The sequence below is a fragment of the Primulina eburnea genome, chromosome 15 (assembly GCF_022965805.1).
Source record: "Primulina eburnea isolate SZY01 chromosome 15, ASM2296580v1, whole genome shotgun sequence".
NCBI classification, from domain to species: domain Eukaryota; kingdom Viridiplantae; phylum Streptophyta; class Magnoliopsida; order Lamiales; family Gesneriaceae; genus Primulina; species Primulina eburnea.
Genome location: NC_133115.1, coordinates 15951456 through 15969926, shown reverse-complemented (window position 1 = coordinate 15969926; position 18471 = coordinate 15951456). Strand labels below are relative to the sequence as shown.

Below are 18471 nucleotides of genomic sequence, written 5' to 3'. Positions count from 1 at the left end.
TTAATTAAATCATATTGAGTCTTGTAGAGCTCAATTTAATTATTATTTAACTAGTGGGACTTGGGTAAATTCAAGTAAGGTTTAATTAGTCTCAAATATGTTTGAGATAATTAAATTTAGTCCATGGTTTTTAATTTGTTAAAAACCATATAATATATGCATGCATGGGAGGTGAAGGGTTGGAGACAACTTTTGCAACTATCAAGGCTTGGCATGCTACTTTTGTCTCTACTTTTTGCAAGACCAAGACAAGTCTCCCTTCCCCCATTTACCACATGCAATGGCCGAAATATACACACACATTCTCTCCAAGTTTTCTCTCAATTTTTCTTCTTCAAGTGTTGAGGAATGAAAAATACTTCTCTTTGAAAAATGCTCTAATTTTTCTAGTGCAAAATTAGAGTGGCTCTAGCTAGTTGGTGGTGGGCTTAATATTTGAGCAAGGTGGGCTCAAAGGAAGCTTGAAGATTGTCTTGCCATTGAAGAGCTTAGTTGTATATCAACTAAGTTGGAGCCATCATCAATCTTTTAAGATTGATAGGTACATTTCTAAACACACTATGAATGTCATCTTTGTGTTTTATTGTATTTGCTACACAAAGAACATGGTGGCCGAAATTTCTTGTGTAAAATTTGATTTTTTGAACTTCCGTTGCGCTTCCGGTCACCGTAACCGATCCCCTTTCACTGACACATGCTAGAAAAGGTTGGCATCCTCGTCTCATAAGTTTCCTCCCACACAGACAAGAGATAATGTGCAGCATTTGCTTGTTCCTCGCCGCCTCAAAGAAAAAAGATTTCCCACTAGGCGGTCGAATAGACACTGATCTCTGATGAAAATCAATCGAAGCTCCATTTGTCGATAACCAATCCATACCAAGTATGATGTAAAATTCAGGCATAGTGAGTACGATAAGATCTGCCCGAACCACATCTTCATATAAACGAAGCTCCAGATTCTTCACAATGCTAGACGTGATCATTTGGTCACCGGAACGAATAGAAACTATGAAACCCAATCCCATATCCTCAGTTGTAATATTCAGTCGCTTAACAAAAGCCTCGGATATGAAAGAGTGTATAGCTCCCGAGTCTAATAGTGCATAGGTAGCTATACCTAGAATGTATATCCTCTATGTGTTGAAAGCGTTTTTAGATTATTTGTGTTGAAGCTTAAGGAATATGTGTCATTAATTTCCCAAATATTTCATGAATATGATTGATTGGATCCTATTGTTTCTAGGAAAAATCACAATTCCCCCTTATAACTTCTGATTAATTGCATTTTGACCTTTCAATTCTTCGAAATTTGCATTTTAGTCTCGAGAAATTTTTTTCGAAAATTACAAATTGACCCTTAAATTTTTCGGAAATTTCAATTTTGGACCCTCCAATTTTGGAAATTGCACTTTTTGGTCCTTATATTTTCAGAAATTAAAATTTATCCCCTAGATTTCGGTTAATTGCATTTCAGTCCTTATATTTTCGAAAATCTGAATTTGATCCTTAAATTTTCGAGAATTTTCATTATTGCCCCAAAATTTTCGATAATTACATATTAGCCCTTCCAAAATTTCGGAAATACCCAATCACGCACAAAGTTATGATTTTTCTCAATTTTTGGCCATAAATTTTTATTTGGAATTATTACATCATTTACATAAATTAAGGCTCAAAAATCAAATCCAATTTCTACAATTTCCCATTTCATCCTTTAATTCCAACTAAGGTAGAGCATGAAACCTAATTTCCACTAGGTTATCCATAATCCCAAATCAATTCTAATAACCAATTTAACATTTCATGTAATAAAGACAATATAAAAACGTTAAATAACCAGGTCACCAGTGATAAGGGTCGTGTCTGCCTCCTCTCCAGCCTCCTAGGCATGCATAACGTAAGCTCTTCCCACAGTAGATGCTTTATTTTTTGGACAATCAGCAGCCTTATGCTTTTCCTCCTTGCAAATAAAGCATCTAAAAGTTCCCCACATGCATTGTCCATAATGTACGCGATTGCACTTCTTGCACAGTGCTCCCTCTGCAGGTTTCGATGCTCCACGTTGTGGTGGCTTTAGTGGTCCTGGATTCTTAACTTGACCTTGGGGCTTTTGTGGCCCTTGAGGTCTAGGAAGTCCCGTGTATGGCTTTTTACTTGGCTGAGAATTCTGCTGGTGTTGCTGTCTTTTGCGTTGCATCTCAAAATCAATGTATTTCAAAGATTGCTCGGCTTGAAATGCATAGGTAGTAGCAGCAGCATAATTCAAGGGACGCATCATCATCACGTCACGACGTATGGTAGGTCATAGAACATCCAGAAACTGTCTAAGCTTCTTAGCAGCATCCCTAGCAATGATGGGCACAAATTGACAGCACCTATCGAACTTCCTCACAAACAGCCACAGAAGTGTCTCCATGACGGAGAGTCATGAATTCCCTCTTCAAGCGTCCTCGAACATCAGCAGTAACTAAGCATCATCCCTAAACATATATGTAACACACCTCACGCGATCAGCATCTCCCATATGCAAATAGCGAAAGTGCACCTCAAGTGCTCGAATCCATGCCTCAACAGCAAATGGGTCAGTGGTGCAGAAATTCTTTCGGCCCTAGTCTCCGGAACTGATCACAGATATCGTGATGTGGCCTAGGAGCCTGCTGAAACTGCTACTCAAAGAAACGAGCCATGCCCTCCAGTGCACGCGTAGCAGCATCTCCATGAGGAGGCGGGGGTGCATTAACATGACGATCCTCAACATTCTCTGTCTGCCTATCAGTACTAGGTGCGCGTCTAGGAGGCATTATATCCGAACGTTTTCAAAATTATAATGTAACCAACATGCATTTAAATCTAAATTTCCTAATCATACAACATATACTAATTCATTTTAGCAAGTTTAAGCATATAAAACATATATTCTCATAAAGCTATTAAACATGTGACATAAACATATAATTCATGTAATCATGAATGTATCAACATAAAAATCATATAAAGCATATAAACTTACAAATTTGAGGATTGACGACTGAGCTTCCCGGCACTGATGGTGGCACAACCCTTTAAAGGAACATTGCTCTGATACCAACTGAAACGTCCACTATTCGTTTTCTTAAAAAGTACTAGAATTTTTTTATGCTCAATTATCTCGGCCGAAATACATATATATTTACTTAAAATATTTTTGACACCATTTTAAAAATAAACATCCAACTATATTTAAAAATCCAAAGGAAATAGTTCAAAACATAAAATCGTCAAACGTTTGTAAATCCTAACTTAGCAATAAAGCTAAAACTAGCAACCTATCAAAACCCACTCAAAAGAATAATAAAATTCGTCAAAGTATCTTTAACTTAAACTTAAAATCATAAGTCAGAATCATAAATGCGGAAAATCTAGTACTGGTCCTCGGGTTATGTGCACCTTCCGTTCAGCAAGATCAACCATCAAAACCTCCACTATCATTATTATCAAACTCACACGCATCGATCACACCTAGTGAATCTTACAACTCAGCAAACCATATTCTTGATAACAAATACTACGTATATACTCACGTGTGATAGTGAAAATACTTTTACGTAAAATAACATTTTCATAATCATGCATAAATACAAACATAAATATTTTTCATAACATCATAAAAATATTCATATTCATCATATACATTTACGTATTCTTTTTTTCTTTGAATTCAAGTCGTTAATTGAGACATTCGTATTAGGGGTCGATGGATCCATCTACATGTAACCACAGTACTAGCCGACGGGGATATCAGCGACACTCTCACCAGTCAACTGAGCATTGGCCTTATGTATAATTGTATCATCGTATTAGTCACAATTACTTCACTTCCTTCAACATTTTATAATTTCATAACTTTATAAAATTAAACATGTATGAATCGTTTTTCTTTTAAACCAAGAATGTTAACATATCTTTTAGCGTTAACGTTTCACCATAAAATTCCATAAACATTTAAAATAATCATATTGACATATTTTACAGCATTCAGGATACTTCCACGACGTTTACTATTTTACATGTGTAAAATGCCGTTTTAGCCTTAAATGTAAAATTTCATGATTTTGATTTTTTATTATTTTCGTTGACTCTAAACCATCCCAAATAATTATTTAGGCTTAATTTAAATTTCTCATATTTTTATTTAGCTTAAATCCATGGCTTTTATTTATTCCTTAATTATAAATTAGTAATGCGTTTTAATCCCGACTTAAATTCAAATTTATTATAAAATTCCCAAATTTTAAACATAGGCTTTTTATATTTAATTAGCCCTCCTGAACCATGATTCGACCCCCGTTGAACCACGTTTCAAACCTTAACCATTTAAAAACCCCAAGGCCGAACCATAAGCTAAAACTCATGAGCCAATTCCCGGTTTCCACGAGCCAAGCCCGAGCCACCTTGAGCCAACCCCTGATGAGACCCTTTAGGAACCCTCATGGACCCACTGGACCAACCCTATCTCGTTGCAGCCCTTGGTGCGAAGGACCCGAGCCGCGCGAGAAGTAAAACCAACTAGGACTATTCGAACTATTGCTAGAACCTTCACCCTCGAGTCAACCCCAAGCCCAGACCCTCGTGAACCCTCTCAGGACCATAGACACCTAGCCTAGCCTAGCCTAGACCACCATGGCCGAGCCCTGTTCCCTTGCGCACAGCTGAGCCTCCAGATAAGCCACGGGTAGAGTCCTAGCTTGCTAGGAATCCTTCCCAACCACTATGCTCGATGTTGCGACTTTGATTGTTGCACTCCCAAGAGCAGGTTGTCCACAAGTAGTATAATTCGGTGAGTCCGAATATCGTATCCACAGGAAAGCAAAGGTAATTACAAGTCCACTACAATGTCTTTTTGTTTTTGTTTTTGTTTCTTTTTAATTTTAATTGAATCTTTAATGGGTAAATTTTAATTGTTCAAATTTTAATTTAAGTAGTTGAGATTAAAGGATCCACTCTTGGCATTTTAATAAAATTAACATTAATGAACAATATTGAAATCCACTTAATAAAATGGTTCCAATATATTAAATAATCATATTTATATTATGTTATATATTATTATCTTATAAGTATATATACCAAAACTTATAAATGTGGTCAAGTATTTATTGTGCTATATATATTTGTAAACACTAAATCAAGGTTCCCACTTTAAATGGTTGGTAAAACCAAACTAACATTTAAATGGTACCAAAAAAATATTATTATGATATATTTATATATAGTAAATCAAGGAATCCAAGTTAAATGGTTGGTAAAACCAAACTAACATTTAAATGGTTCCAAGAATTTAATATTATAATATATTTATATATAATAAATCAAGGCATCCACTTTAAATGGTTGGTAATACCAAACTAACATTTAAATGGTTCCAAGAATTTAGTGTAACATATAGCAACAATAAATCAAAACTCCCACTTATAAATAGGGTATAAAAATGCTTAAAGAAATAAATATAACATAAACAATAAATAATGATTAAATAATATAAAACATAAATTCTTACCTTTTAATAACCTTATTATCATGCCAAGAGTTTCACCTTATCATCTCAACTTTAGGAAGTTAGCTATTCATTATTCAAAGTGTAAAACTTTGAATATGAAATTAACATGCTAATTATATTTAAATGAAGAAATAAAGGAAAAATATAGAGAGAAATATTATGAACTCAAAGGTTTGTTCATAGAATGAGGGATATCCCAATACATTACAATACACCCCTATTTATAGCCAAATTTGGGGAGACAACTACAAATAAAATATTATTTTTTACACAAAAGTCTTCATTGGTGTTCCAAGAAATTAATATTATATTACACATCACTTTTGAAGGTCTTCTTCTTCGAATTTGCTTCTTCACATAAAATGAAACATGTGGATAATTGAGTTGTCTAGTTGTGGTATTTTTTTCAGAATATTTGACCAAGTAATTTGAGAGATATGGTCAAAATACTAGAGCATGGTAAAACTGCCACTCATTTGATAACTTTAATTGTTGCTTAATTTGATTCCAATTGTGAAAGGAATTTTATCTCATGCTTGCCATCAATATTGTAGATATTAACATCAACTTTCTACAGGTCCAAGAATCATCTTAATCCCATTTGCAATGCCAAGTTTATTCTTCTTTTATCGAACCTGTAAAAATAGTAAAAACTTATAATTACACAACAACTTATATTTTATACAATTTATTATAAAACATATAATATTTAAACATTTAATAAAACAAAAACTATATATTTATATTATAAAACATTTAATTAATGTACAATTTTTATGTTTATCACACCTCCCAACCAGCTTATTGCTAGTCCCTAGCAATTTGAGTGTTAATAGCAATACAAAACATATTGATTAATTTAAATAGAAATGTAATCAAAACTATCTAAGTGTTTAAATTAAATTTGAAAACTGTCAAAGTTATATCAAGATCATCATAATTATAATTTATGGAATAATTTGAGATGATTAATTCAAAGCTTATTTCAGGTAGTTAAGTGTACACGGCCTTCAGAAATTCCTAGTAAGAGTTTCAACTCCATATCCTCACAGGTTAATAAATGTTTCTATTTATGGCAACGATTTCTCTCATGGAGTTGGAATACAGATGAATGCTCAGGAAAATGGTTTACAGAATGCAGACAGACAAACGAGCCAAACTAATCAAAAGATAGAAAATCCATTGAGTTAAAATCCATTTGTTCTTATTATATATTTTCTTTTTCCTGATTTTTTTTTTTTTTTTACATCATGGAATCAGACTAAGTTTATGCTTTTTGACCACATATTTATTTAATTTGTACAATGTATTTCTCTCTTTCTTTTTTTTTTTCTTTTTTCTTTTTATTCTTATGAGAGAAAAATGGGTCGCAGCATATAACTTAAAAATTACATAGATCTTCAACATCTTTCTTTTTGTATTTTTCTCTTTTTTTTTTCTTTTTTTTTTCAGGAAATATCATTTTTTTTTCAAAATAAGAACTCAAGATCTAAACAGTAGATAGTCTCTCTCATGATCAATAAAGGCTCGAAAGCTGTTTTCTCAGTCCTCTCCACTCACTCACAAAATATGTGTGAGTTTAAAATTTTAGGCACTCTTATAAGGTATATCTTGGGCCATATACTTTAATACCTGATTTTATCACAATGGTTAATCACTCAAAAAGATTTCATAAATCATTTTATATTGATCAGAATATTAAAATTGACATTTTTTTTTCAAATAAAAATTTAAACATTCTTAAATAGATTAATGCATATTCTAATTTAAATCTTTCAAACATGTAATGTATAACATTTTTGCAAAAATTACTAAGATACAAACAATAAACATGATTTTATTTTAAAATAATATATTTTTTTTAATTTTTTAATTTTTTTTTAAATGTTTTTTATATAAGTTTGTTCTCCCCCCAATCAGAATATGACATTGTCCCTAATGTCAAAATAACTAGTAATAAAGAGTGCATAATGAAAGAGATATCACCTGGAATTTTATTGAAGATAATAAACTGAAACAAATGCAAACCAATCCACGACTTTTGAATCAATGATCCAACTTCCTTTTCTTACTGCTTGATTGCGACCAATTGATCTTTGTTATCATCGGATCTGGCTTATGAACAAAAGCTTCCAAATCATCAATTAATTGATCGGCAGTCGAAGCACAGATGAGCATCCGTCGTGAATTTTCTGAAATGAAATTCTGTTCCACAGCTTTATCAAGAAATGTCAACAAACTGTCATAATAATTATTGATATTCAACAAGCCCACAGGTTTATTATGGATATTAAGTTGTGCCCAAGAAACAGTGTGAAAAATTTCTTCTAATGTACCAAAACCACCTGGTAGTGCGATAAAAGCATCAGAATTTTCAATCATTTGAGTGATTCTTTCATACATAGAAGAGACTTTTAATTCCTCCCCAATCGTAACACCTGTAATATTTCCTTCAGCTAAAGCTATAGGAATAATACCCAAAACCTGACTACCTCCAAGATGAGCAGATGTTGAAACAGATCCCATTAACCCAATATTACCTCCCCCATATACCAAGTGAATTTTTCTCTCAGCCAATATCTTTCCAAGATTATTCGCTGCTTCTACAAACACTTCATTTTTTCCAGGACTCGACCCACAAAATACACAAATATTTTTCAATGTTTGTGCAGAGGATCCAGCCATGTTTTTACTTTCTTTTTTTTTCTGCGAAAATAGAGAGAAAGATGAGAGATTTTATAGGGGTAATATGTTATCAAGACAAAACTATGGGTCACAGCTGTAAACAGAATAAATAGTAAAAACAATAATGACATACATGCATATAAACAGTAGTGTGATTGTGGCTCACAATTTTCCTCTGGTTTTACGTCCAGAAACGGCTTCAACGCCTTCTATGAGTCGAGGATATGCTTCCCATCCAATTTTCTTATAAATTGGCAAACAGGGTCTTTTTTAGTCAGATTCCCAAGACTATGACGCTTATCTTGAAATTGTTTCCATAAACGGAGAAGTTCAATATGCACATGTCCACTAGAATGCGTCTCAAGAGTCAATAAGATGTTATCCAAAGACTCCTTACTCAGCCCATTCTTAATGAAACCAATTTTATCTTCTCTGTTATCGGAAACACATCCCAAAGATCTGCATCGTTTGTCACAAGTCCATCTTGCACACTTATGACAAACCCCTAAACTTTTTGCCCTTCGTTTTTTCGCATAAGTGCTTTTTCCTAATCCAGGCAAATACCGAATGAGCAATGATTGTGGAACTTCTCCTCCTAATCGGACCTTAGATTCAATTACAAGACGAATATCTTCTGGAATTCCTTTTTGCATTAGCAATCTCAATCTTTCACACCTTCCTGCATAAATTTTTCTTAGAACATTTTCAGAAACAGAGGGAAAATATTTACAAATTTTTGAGAGAATTTCATCCATTTTGAAAAGAAAAGAAATGATTTTTTTTTATTTTTGTATCAGCAATTGTGGGAAACTGATTTCACCGACTATGAGAGTCACGGAGTACCGTTATCCGCCATTTAACCGGGAAAATAAAAAGATTAAGGAAACCTGAAATAAAAACAAACAAAATTAAATGCAACATAAAAATTTAAGGATCAGAAAGGGAAATAAACTCTTCTTGAAAGATTTCATTTTCCAAAAATGGTTTAAGCCTTTGTCCATTCACTTTAAAAACATCACCATTTTTAGGATTTTCAATATCCACAGCTCCATAAGGATACACATGCTTTACAACATATGGGCCTGTCCATCTTGATCGTAATTTTCCTGGGAATATGTGAAGTCGAGAATTATAAAGCAAAACTTTTTTACCAATCTCAAAAGATTTTCTAAGAATTGTTTTATCATGAAATGATTTGATTTTTGCTTTATAAATCCTTGAATTCTCATACGCATCATTTCTGAGTTCATCAAGTTCATTAAGTTGCAATTTACGCAATTTGTTGGCATCATCCATGCTTGAATTTAAAGTTTTGATCGCCCAATAAGCTTTATGTTCCAATTCCACAGGCAAATGACAATGTTTTCCATAAACCAACCTATAGGGAAACATATTCAATGATGTTTTAAAAGCTGTTCGATATGCCCACAGTGCATCATTAAGTCGCAGAGACCAATCTTTTCTATTTGAGTTAACAGTTTTTTCCAAAATTTGCTTTATCTCCCTATTAGCTAATTCAACTTGTCCATTTTTTTGAGGATGATAAGGAGTTGTTACTTTGTGAGTAATACCATATTTTTTCATTAATGAAGCAAATGGTTTATTAACAAAGTGAGTTCCCCCATCACTTATCATAGCTCGAGGAATTCCGAATCTACTAAAAATATTTTCTTTCAAAAATTTGATGACGATTTTATGATCATTTGTTCGACATGGAATTGCCTCTATCCATTTGGAAACATAATCAACTGAAACTAAAATATACAAGTATCCAAACGACGGTGGAAAAGGTCCCATAAAATCAATTCCCCAACAGTCAAAGATTTCAATTTCAATGATAGGATTCAAAGGCATCATGTTTCTTTTTGAAATTGCACCCAATTTTTGACAATTTTCACAGATCTTACAGATTTCGTGGGTGTCTTTAAACAAAGTGGGCCAATAAAATCCACACTGCAAAATTTTTGCAGCCGTTTTCTTTGAAGAAAAATGTCCTCCGCATGCTTCTGAATGACAAAATTTAATGACACTACTTACCTCATTGTCGGGTATGCAACGTCGAAAAATTTGATCTGGACAGTACTTGAACAGATACGGATCATCCCAATAAAAGTTTTTTACCTCATTCAAAAATTTTCTCTTATCTTGGGAACTCCATTGCGGTGGCATTTTTCCTGTCACAAGACAATTTACTATATTAGCAAACCAAGGTGTAGTAGTAACTGAAAATAGATGTTCATCAGGAAAATTATCATTAATTGGTGTCATTTCACAAGATGATCCTGTTACTAGTCTCGATAAATGATCGGCTACGACATTCTCGGTTCCTTTTTTATCTTTGATCACAATGTCAAATTCTTGGAGCAACAAAATCCATCGTATCAGTCGTGGCTTTGCATCCTGTTTCGTCAACAAATATCTAATAGCAGAATGATCAGTAAACACAAAAGTCGTTGATCCAATCAAATAAGAACGAAATTTATCTAATGCAAATATTACAGCAAGTAGTTCTTTTTCAGTTGTGGAGTAATTCATTTGAGCATTGTTTAAAGTTCTACTTGCATAATATATCACATAAGGCTTACCGTTTCTTCTTTGACCCAGTACTGCACCGACTGCATAATCACTCGCATCGCACATGATTTCAAATGGTAAAGACCAGTCAGGAGGTTGCATGATAGGAGCTGATGTTAAATGTCGAATGATTTTATCAAAAGCATTTTGACATTCTTGAGTCCACTCAAATGCAGTGTCTTTTGTTAAGAGGTTACAAATGGGTTTAGAGATTAAACTAAAGTCCTTTATAAACCTCCTATAAAATCCAGCATGTCCCAAAAATGATCGAATTTCTTTAATGATTTTTGGAGGGGGTAAATTGGCAATGACATCAACTTTTGCTCTATCAACTTCAATTCCATGAGATGACACGACATGTCCCAAAACAATTCCAGAAGTAATCATGTAATGACATTTTTCCCAATTTAAAATAAGACCTTTTTCCTCGCATCTTTTTAAAATTTTTTCCAAATTTTCAAGACAATTATCAAATGTATTCCCAAAGACAGTTAAATCATCCATGAAAATTTCCAAACAATTTTCAACCATGTCGCAAAAAATGCTTAGCATACATCTTTGAAATGTTGCTGGGGCATTGCATAATCCAAATGGCATCCTTCTAAATGCAAATGTTCCAAAAGGACATGTGAATGTAGTTTTATCTTGATCTTCGAGTGCAATGGGAATTTGATAATAGCCTGAATATCCGTCAAGAAAACAGTAGTAGGGATGACCAGCTACTCTTTCTAAAATTTGATCCAAAAATGGTAATGGAAAATGATCTTTTCTAGTGGCATCATTTAATTTTCTATAGTCAATACACATCCGCCAACTAGATGGGACTCTACTTGTTAACAATTCACCTTTTTCATTTTTTTTCACTGTGATGCCAGATTTTTTTGGAACTACTTGTGTTGGACTTACCCACTTACTATCAGAAATAGGGTAGATAATCCCAACATCAAGTAGTTTGAGAACTTCAGTTTTCACAACATCTTTCATGTGTGGATTTAATCTCCTTTGTGGTTGTTGAGATGTTTTAGCATTTTCTTCTAAATGAATTTTGTGTGTGCAAATTAGTGGATTAATGCCCTTGAGATCTTTCAGTGTCCAACCAATTGCATTTTTATGTCTTTTAAGCATATCAACTAATTTACCTTCTTGATCACTTTCTAGTTTGGAAGAAATTACCACTGGATATGTTTCATCTTCTCCAAGAAATGCATACTTCAATTCTTCTGGCAAGGGTTTTAACTCCAATATGGGTGGTTCGTCTTTGTTCTCATATTTCGCCTCAAATTCTTTCTCTGATCCTGTTAACGAGTGATACCTGATAAAATCATCAAGATCAATTTCAATATTTTCTTTAACAGTTTCAATTGAACAAATATCTAATTGATCACGAGTACTCCCTTCTTGAATGTTTTCTTCCACAAGAGTTTCAATAAGATTTTCATCTTCACTTTCATCTCCTTTGTCATGTGGTTGCTTACAAAGATTAAAAACATTGAGCTCCAAGGTCATGCTACCAAATGACAACTTCATTATTCCATTCCTGCAATTTATAAGAGCATTAGAAGTTGCTAAAAATGGACGACCCAAAATTACAGGAATTGCATTACAAGCTTCGATAGGTTGTGTATCTAAAACTATGAAATCGACAGGATATACAAAGTTATCAACTTGGACCAACACGTCTTCTACCATACCTCTTGGCACTTTAACAGATCTATCGGCAAGTAAAAGTGTTACCGAAGTAGGTTTTAACTCGCCTAGATTGAGTTCTTGATAAACTGAATATGGAAGTAAATTCACACTAGCTCCAAGATCAAGCAAGGCTTTTTTAATCTTTCGTTCTCCAATAATACATGAAATAGTAGGACAACCAGGGTCTTTGTATTTCAAAGTATTATTATTTTGAATGATTGCACTTACTTGTTCGGCTAAAAATGCTTTCTTTTTCACATTCAATTTTCTTTTCACAGTGCACAAGTCTTTCAAAAATTTAGCATATGATGGTACCTGTTTTATTGCATCTAATAAAGGAATATTAACTTTTACTTGTTTAAAAATATCATATATATCAGAATTCAAATTTGATTTTTTTGTATTTTTCAATGCATGAGGGAATGGTGGTGACACTGTCTGTTGAACCTCCTCTTCGCAAGTTATGGGTTCCACTTCCTTACCCTTTGAAGTTGATTTATCATCATCTTCACAAGGTTCAAGAATGGATTTTTCCACAACCTTACCACTTCGAAGGGTAATAACAGATTTTACCTGATCCATCGGTTGAGTTCCAGAAGTTCCAATTTGTGAATGATGATCCTTGGGATTAGGCAAAGGTTGTGAAGGAAATTTACCTTTCTCATGAACATTAAGTGCAGATGCAAATTTACCAAGAGTATCTTTCAAATCTGTCATGGTTTGAGCAGTTTGAGTATTGATAGACTCTTGCTTTGCAGTGAAAGAATTCAATGTATCTTCCAAATTTCTTTTCGGTGGAGGAACATAAGGTGCATAATTTTGAAAATTTTGTTGATTTTGAAAATGTGGTTGCGGAAATTGTGCAGCATTATCATTCATCCAACTAAAATTTGGATGGTTTCGCCAACCTGGATTGTAATTTTGAGAAAATGGTTCAAAATTTGGCCTTTTGAAATTGTTCAAAACATTGGCTTGTTCATGGAGACATTCTTTAAAAGAGGGCAAAGTGGGACAATCTTTTGTAAAATGATCACTTGTATCACAGATGTGACACGCAATTTCTTGAACAGATTTTAATTGACCATTCTTTTTCAATTCAAGTGCTTCAACTTTTCTTGCCAAAGAAGTAAATCTAGCTTGAAGATCATGTTCATCTTTGAGAGTGTACATACCTCCACCAGATGTAGGAGAGTGAATCTTGTTTGATGGTTCGATTGTACCTATAGTGTCCCAATTTTGAGCATTTTCAGCTAATGAATCAAGATACTCAATTGCCTCGTTTGGATCTTTATCTTCAAATGTTCCATTACACATAAATTCAACCATTTGCCTATCTTTAGGTGTTAAGCCTTCATAAAATTGAGAAACAACTCTCCAAATTTCAAAACCATGATGTGGACAAAGATTAAGCAATTCTTTGTATCTATCCCAACATTGATAAAAAGTTTCTCCTTGTTTTTGAGTGAAAGTGATGATTTGCCTTCTGAAAGAATTTGTTCTATGAGATGGAAAAAACTTTTTCAAAAATTGTTGTTGCAATTCATCCCAAGTTCGAATGGATCCCGATCTAAAATTTTGTAGCCAAGTTTTAGCTTTATCTTTTAAAGAAAAAGGAAAAAGCTTAAGTCGAATGGTGTTCATGCTACAATTTAGATCATTATATGTGTTGCACACTTCTTCAAACTCTCGTAAATGCATGTATGGATTTTCAGAATCTAAGCTATGAAAGTTGGTAAAAGTTGGATAATACCAGGCTTAAAATTAAAATGAGATGCATCAGGGGGATAAACTAGACATGAAGGTGCACTAGTACGTGTAGGATTCATGTGATCTCTAAGAGTTCTTCGTCTATCATGATCATGTTGAGATTGAATTTCATCTTCATTTTCTTGGATGGGTTCTTCCGCCATGTTTTGTAAAAATAAAGGGTTATTTCGAATGAGTCGACCACTAAGTGTACGTGACCAAATGCTCATGCAAATGCAAATGCAAAAGAATAAAAACACACAAAAGCAATAAATATTCAAATAAATAAAAATAAACTATAAACAAAATTAAATAGAATTGAAATTAAATTATACTTCCCCGGCAACGGCGCCAAAAACTTGTTGCGACTTTGATTGTTGCACTCCCAAGAGCAGGTTGTCCACAAGTAGTATAATTCGGTGAGTCCAAATATCGTATCCACAGGGAAGCAAAGGTAATTACAAGTCCACTACAATGTCTTTTTGTTTTTGTTTTTGTTTCTTTTTAATTTTAATTGAATCTTTAATGGGTAAATTTTAATTGTTCAAATTTTAATTTAAGTAGTTGAGATTAAAGGATCCACTCTTGGCATTTTAATAAAATTAACATTAATGAACAATATTGAAATCCACTTAATAAAATGGTTCCAATATATTAAATAATCATATTTATATTATGTTATATATTATTATCTTATAAGTATATATACCAAAACTTATAAATGTGGTCAAGTATTTATTGTGCTATATATATTTGTAAACACTAAATCAAGGTTCTCACTTTAAATGGTTGGTAAAACCAAACTAACATTTAAATGGTACCAAGAAAATATTATTATGATATATTTATATATAGTAAATCAAGGAATCCAAGTTAAATGGTTGGTAAAACCAAACTAACATTTAAATGGTTCCAAGAATTTAATATTATAATATATTTATATATAATAAATCAAGGCATCCACTTTAAATGGTTGGTAATACCAAACTAACATTTAAATGGTTCCAAGAATTTAGTGTAACATATAGCAACAATAAATCAAAACTCCCACTTATAAATAGGGTATAAAAATGCTTAAAGAAATAAATATAACATAAACAATAAATAATGATTAAATAATATAAAACATAAATTCTTACCTTTTAATAACCTTATTATCATGCCAAGAATTTCACCTTATCATCTCAACTTTAGGAAGTTAGCTATTCATTATTCAAAGTGTAAAACTTTGAATATGAAATTAACATGCTAATTGTATTTAAATGAAGAAATAAAGGAAAAATATAGAGAGAAATATTATGAACTCAAAGGTTTGTTCATAGAATGAGGGATATCCCAATACATTACAATACACCCCTATTTATAGCCAAATTTGGGGAGACAACTACAAATAAAATATTATTTTTTACACAAAAGTCTTCATTGGTGTTCCAAGAAATTAATATTATATTACACATCACTTTTGAAGATCTTCTTCTTCGAATTTGCTTCTTCACATAAAATGAAACATGTGGATAATTGAGTTGTCTAGTTGTGGTATTTTTTTCAGAATATTTGACCAAGTAATTTGAGAGATATGGTCAAAATACTAGAGCATGGTAAAACTGCCACTCATTTGGTAACTTTAATTGTTGCTTAATTTGATCCCAATTGTGAAAGGATTTTTATCTCATGCTTGCCATCAATATTGTAGATATTAACATCAACTTTCTACAGGTCCAAGAATCATCTTAATCCCATTTGCAATGCCAAGTTTATTCTTCTTTTATCGAACCTGTAAAAATAGTAAAAACTTATAATTACACAACAACTTATATTTTATACAATTTATTATAAAACATATAATATTTAAACATTTAATAAAACAAAAACTATATATTTATATTATAAAACATTTAATTAATGTACAATTTTTATGTTTATCACTCGAGTCATAGCATGGCTAGAACTCCTCTAATGACCCAACCACGTCCCAACCCAGCCCTGGTTGAGCCAAAGCCAAGCCATGCATGGTCGTTCCCTTAAATGCGAACCTTTGACACACAAGCAATAATTCGGTTTCCAGCTTGTTTTAAATTCAAGTGCCTCCTATCAACGTGCATTCTAGGACCCTTAACTTGTGTAAAAATGTTACATATTGATCCCTAATCATGGCAGCCCCTTCATGTAAACATATATCATGTTTTGATGCAAAAATCATACTTTAAACACATGTATTTGCATAAAAAAGAAATAAATTAAAAAGGGAAACTTGTTTTTCATGCAAATCACAATTAAATACATATTAGGGTGTGATAGATGAGAAAATGAATAAATATGACGTGACTTTGCATATATAACGAACGAAAATACGTTGACGATGCGAAGAACGACGACATGCGACCTTGGCTAAAATTTCTTTGTAAAAACCGATGCCTTCCTCTTGTAAAAATCTTGTGTTCCATGAAGTTTGAGAGTGCTATGAGTCTTGTGTGGTTAGGGGTGGGAGGCGTGCATATTAAATAAAAAGGGGTTGGGTTTTGGGCTTTATTATTTGATAAATAATAAGTGTGCTAGCTTGGGACCATTAAAAAGCTATACAAGGCCCAATAAGCCCAATATAAAAATTATTTCGTTTAGGAAAGTTCGTGAAATTATTAGTCCAGTTGTTAAAAAGTTCGTATTTTTTATGAAAATCGAATATCGATAAAAATCACGTATCGACGTATAAAATCACCTCAAAACTCCTTATTTTCAAAAATAACAAAAATCATCAAACTTATTTTAAATAATTAAAAACAATTATTAAAAAATACATTTTTAAGCAATCAAGTAGAAAACTACTTTAAAACCATATAACATATCACACGTTATTAATTTAAGCAGTTAAAACAATTTAATTAGCTATTATCCATTTTCCCTAGATTTGCAGGCAGTTGAATTACGTCGTGTTAATTTTGGACCTTATGCCCTCACTATAATGTGCGGTCTTTGCTGTTGTGGTAGTCTGGTAGAAGAAAAATCCCTTGACACGTGTTTGGGCTTAACCTGTTACCGGGCCAAAACTGGCCAAGCAACCCAAATTCACACTCTAATATAAGTAGATATAAAAAAATTCATTATTTCGGTATATACCAAAATACCAAAATTTTTTAAATTCTATACCGATGCCGATACCGAAAAGTTCTTTACGATATCATACCGTACCAAAATAGTCGATATACCTTTAAATTCAATATGTGTGTTATTTTGCGGTACGGTAAATACGATGCACTAAAACTATCGATATTTTTTTCCACCCCTAATCTAAACATGATAGTTTATTATTTTCAAATTAATTTTTTTAAAAAATATAGATAAAGATAGATTTAATTTAAAAATATAGACATAGATAAAATTAAACTATTTTAAAAAAACTATTTTAGGAAAACAAAAAAATTATCAATAAAATTATATAATGACTGTATAACTATGATTTTAAATAAAAATGCACCAAACCAGTTAAATTAGTTAGTAATATATAGCCTCAACTTTAATCAATATTAAGTAAGAATAGTAATTTTGGCGAGGAAAATGACACATGTGTTGGGGAAACATTAACTTTGTTTAAAATAAATAAAAATTAATAATATTTTTGAAAATAATTTCATTTAATATTTTGTTTGAATATTTCTTATACCCTAAGTTTTTGGTGATTGACAAATAATAGCATCAAGCTATTTCATTATCCAACCGCTCTTTAATTGTAATATCAGATTTCGGACTGCTGGGTCATTTCAAGATGTTCAGACAGTAAATCAAGAATTTAAGTTGTTCACGCAAGGAAGTTAAGCCGCAGTACTTCTGAACTCTAGGCTGTGATAAGTCCTAACTGAAATGAGTTGTTACAAGACGTAAAACTAAGTATTTTAGTAAAATCCTTCTTAAGTAGAAAAAGAAGTGACGTAAGAGTGTTATCTCCAAACATCCATAAAATATATGTATCATTTTATTACGCACTTTACATTCTTGCATATGACTTTTTCAAGTCATTTCTTAAATAACTTTCAATTTCATTAAATAGTTTATCACTAGTCAAGTAAGACTATTTTCACACTTGTTCATTTTCCAGCGGTCTAATAAAGCTAGTCGTTCGAGAATAATTTTTAACAGTATAAAATTATTACTAACATCTCAAAGTTTCTAAAAAATTTAAAAGAGTTTATTCACCCATCATCTAAACTCTAATATAATCCCAACAAGTTGAATTATATAGGGTTTTT

General features: G+C 32.3%; 1 non-coding gene and 1 pseudogene across 1 annotated transcript; one reads left to right on the top strand and one right to left on the bottom strand.

Annotated features, from left to right (window-relative positions):
- Positions 1-7582: 7582 nt before the first annotated feature.
- Positions 7583-18471, bottom strand: part of LOC140815492 (uncharacterized) — a 36034-nt pseudogene continuing 25145 nt past the window's right edge.
- Positions 13869-13977, top strand: LOC140815788 (small nucleolar RNA R71). Its single transcript, XR_012114433.1, has one exon. It is a non-coding gene; the product is annotated as a small nucleolar RNA R71 (small nucleolar RNA).